This window comes from Spermophilus citellus (genome assembly GCF_964194105.1).
Source record: "Spermophilus citellus genome assembly, chromosome: 15".
NCBI classification, from domain to species: Eukaryota; Metazoa; Chordata; class Mammalia; order Rodentia; family Sciuridae; genus Spermophilus; species Spermophilus citellus.
Window position 1 is genome coordinate 60199445 of NC_138195.1, and position 4495 is coordinate 60203939.

The following is a 4495-nucleotide window of genomic DNA, read 5'->3' on the forward strand; positions in this document are numbered from 1 at the left end:
AGACTAAAAGAACCAGAGACAAACACACAGATTCAGTCATCTGACCTGTGACAAATAAGTCAAAAACATACACCGAAGAAAAGCCTTTTTAAGAAAAGGTGCAGGAAAAAAATGGTTATTTATATGTAGAAGAATGAAATTAGATTCCTAGATCTCACCCTACACAAAAGTCAACTCATGATGTATCAAAATCATAGGAATTAGATCAGAAATTGTGTAACCCCTAAAAGAAAATGTAGAGTCAACACTCCAACATATAGGGGCAGGCAGTCACTTTCTCAATCAAACCCCAAAAGCTCAGAAAATAATGCCCAGTTGATAAAGTATCAAATTTAAAAAATTTCTGCACAACAAAAGAAATAATTAAAAACGTGAAGAATCTACAGACTGGGAGAAAATCTTTGCTAGCTACTCTCTGACAGAAGATAATATTCGGAATATTCAAATAACTAAAAAAAAATTAACACCAAAACCCCCACAAACTAATAAGTGAGCAAATGAAATAAACAGATACTTCCTAGAAATAAAAAGAAAGAAAGAAAGAAAGAGGAAAGAAAGAAAGAAAGAAAGAGGAAAGAAAGAAAGAAAAAAGAAAGAAAGGCCAACAAATATGTTGGGGGAAAGTGTTCAACATTGTTAGCAAGTAGGGAATGCAGATTAAAACTACATTGAGATATCATCTTACTCCAATTAGAATGACAGCCATCAAGGATACAAACAATAACAATTGCTGGAGAGGATATGGAGAAAAAGCAACGCTTTTACACTGTTTCTGGGATTGTAAATTAGTGCAACCACTATGTATATCAGTATGAGGGCTCCTCAAAAGACTAGGCATGGAAGCTCCATATGACCCAGCTATACCACTTCTTGGTATTTATCCTAAAGAATTAAAATCAGGGGGGCTGGGAATGTGGCTCAGGCAGTAGCGCGCTCGCCTAGCATGCGTGCGGCCCGGGTTCGATCCTCAGCACCACATACCAACAAAGATGTTGTGTCTGCCGAGAACTAAGAAATAAATATTAAAAATTCTCTCTCTCTCTCTCTCTCTCTCTCTCTCTCTCTCTCTCTCTCTCCTCTCTCACTCTCTCTTTGAAAAAAAAAAGAATTAAAATCAGCATACTATAGTAATATGTATATGCCCATGATTATAGCAGCACAATTCACAACAGCCAAACTATGGAACCAGCCTGGGTATCTATCATAGATAAGGAAAATATAATAAATAGTAGGGCACAGTGGCACCTGCCTGTAATCCCAGTGGCTATAAAGGGTAAGGCAGGAGGATCATAAGTTCCAAACCAGCCTCAGCAACTTAGTGAGAACCTGTCTCTAAATAAAATATAAAAAGGGCTGGGGATGTGGTTCAGTGGTTAAGCACCTTTGGGTTCAATCCCTGTACCAAAAGAGAGAGAGAGAGAGAGAGAGAGAGAGAGAGAGAGAGAGAGAGAGAGAAGTAAATATATACACAATGGAGTTTTATTCAGTCATAGAGAAGAATGAAATTATATCATTTGTAGGAAAATGGGTGGAACTTGAGTACATTATGTTAAGTGAAATAAGCCAAATGCAGACAGTAAAGAATCATGTTTTCTCTTACATGTGGAAGCTAAAGAGGAAAAAGAGAGGGAAAAAAAGAGTGGGAGATCTCATGAAAATCAAAGGGAGATCAGTACAGGAAAGGGAACAGAGGGAAGGAAGAGGGGAGGGAAAAGGGAAACACTGGGGAGTGATATTGGCCAAATCACATTGTTGTATGGTGTGCATGTGTGAATATATGAGAATGAATCCACCATTATGTTCAACTACAATGCACCAATAAAAATATGGAAAAAAATTTTAAAAGAAAAAAACCCACATTCCTCTCACGGGACACTCCTCTCTAAATAATTCTAAGGACTTTCTTCCCCTCAATTATAAAACTGCTCACTGAGGTCTTTAAAAATTTGCTACCAATATGAATACTTATATTACATTTTTAAGCCCATTGGAACAGGGCCTTAGGAGCCCTGGGAGGCACTGTCCAACTCTGTAACTAGTATATATCTTGACTTGCAACTTGGTTTTCTGAATCTCTCCTGTTGTGTATTTTGGAATAAACAGTTCTTTAATGGGCTTAAATTACAATTAAATGTCAAAATACAAGGAAAAGCATCTGACACATATTAAAATAGTCACATATTAACAAATGTCAATTTCATTCCCTATAATAAACAGATATACTTTTCATCTTAATTTGCTCCTTTCAATAATTTTCCAAATTAAAAAGTAATAGATTTTATATTCTATCCTGACAGCTAACAGAGTAACAGAGTTGGTACTCAAAAAAATGCTCAGCTAGGGTCTGGGGATGTAGCTCAGTGGTAGAGTCCCTGCCTCGCATGTGCAAGGACCTGAGTTTGATTCCCAGCAACACCAAAAACAAAACAAACAAACAAACAAAAACCTTAACTAAGTTAAGAATATTTAACTAAGTTAAACTCATTCCCATTGCTAAATCAGAGACATAGTTATTAGAAAAATTATTAGTACATAAATATCTTTGGTACTATTTACTAATCATAATTACTAGGAAATAAAAATAGCCAAAAACACATATGTATTTCTTGTAGTCCAACAGGAAAAACTATCAACAGAGACCCATGTCTCCATATTTCCATGTCAATTTTCCACTATGATATGGAGACAACAAAAAAAGAGTTGAATATCGAATGAGGGAGACTAGCACAGGGAAAATAAGAGCGAAAACTATAAATCCAAAAAATATCATGTCCCTTGAACATTTAAACTAATTTTTTTCTTCACTGTAGCTTGTAGTTAATTCTCTCTTTAGAACAGCGTGCTGAAATCTTACAGTCAAATTGGACACCAAATGTATGATCCTATACTCTCTTCCCTTTTTAAATGTTTGTCCTAAGTTGCACACAGATGTGTCCAATCCATGGACTGTAATAAATCCTTACAAATGACAATCACAATGACTGATACAGCACACAGAAATGCCTATGTAGAGCTCCTAACTCAAAATCAGAACACCAATATATGTGATATGGACACAACTGTAGAAACACACACACACTCACACACACTCACAAGGAGAGGAGAAGTGAACACACAAAAGTGAAAAACAGTTGTTTGAGAAAAGTAAGCTTATGAATGTCCTGTTCCTGCCTTTTCTGAATTTCTTAGACTGTCTTTTTATAAAAAATCATAAAAACTACTTTTAAATGGTTGTAACTAAGTGTGTGCAAACTGTTTCACTTTTTTTCCCCATACAACATCAATTCACATGTGTTTTTCTAACTCTTTGGCAACTGACAGTGCTATTTATATATTTATCATTTTATGTTTGCCCTCTTTTTTTAAACTAATCAAGACTGTACCCTCCCACTAGTACTTGAGAGGGTTTTGGTTTGAGATATTCTTTCATATGTGGAAATTTTCTCTTTAATTCTTGTCTGCCCAACTAGTTGAAATAAGTGAAATAAAGAAAAAGGATCTATTTGTAGAATAAACTTTTTTATCATATTTTAAGGTTGGCTATAATTTACTTGACAGAGTTTTTCATACATGTGAGTGTATACGTGTAAAATAAGAACTTATTCCAGCCTGAACTTTCACTAAAATTTTCAAAATTGTTTTCCTCTTACAAAATGAAGTGAAGCAATATTTGATGAGTAAATAGCACAGAGTGGAAAAGTCCATTCTAGAACAACTGTGCTGGACAGAAGCAGAATGTAGTGTTCTTCGTGCTTTTTAGGTGCACACAAGGAGATCATTTTCTTTCCTTTGATAAACTCCTTGAGAAAATACTGACAATGACAAAATGTCCTCACAGGGGCTTAGAAGAAGAATGAATCATTGTTTTTAAGATAAAAGTTAAAACTTCAATTATACTGAATTCTTTTGGAATCTTTAAATGAAGTGGTCTGAACAGAGAAAATAAACATTTTGATTTCTGCCAAATAATCAATCATCTATAAAATTGAAAATTATAGTTTAATCTGTACTTAATCATTCACATTTTAAATGCACGCTCCTCTAAGAGTGTCACATTCAGTTTCATTTGGTGTCTCATTTCTCAAGAACATACACACACACACACACACACACACACACACACAGGTTGATGAATGGTGATGGTATCTACTAAAAAATTCCTCTACTTTACTATTAAGAGCATTCCAAATGTCAGTGCAGTCCATATATTTTTATTGGGCATTCTACACTAAGTTTTATTTTACAGGTTTTAGACCCACCAATGATGATCAAAAGTTATTTATCCCAGTGTGGGAGGAAAGAGTATCACTGTCAAATCTGTAACCAAGTGTGACAAGTCACAGGTGAGAATCTAACAGCAGTACAGTAGAGAAAGGAAAGAAGAAAGGGAAGGAGGGAAAGAAAAAAGAAAAAATCTAGAAAATTCATCAGCTTGAAATCATTTTTTTGCAGAGAGAGACACATCTATCTGCTTTCTTACAGGACTCCTGACTGC

General features: G+C 35.0%; 1 protein-coding gene across 5 annotated transcripts in view; it reads right to left on the reverse strand.

Annotated features, from left to right (window-relative positions):
• SLC16A12 (solute carrier family 16 member 12) overlaps positions 1-4495 on the reverse strand; it is a 79224-nt gene that overhangs the window by 34606 nt on the left and 40123 nt on the right. The gene's annotated exons all lie outside the window — the stretch shown is intronic.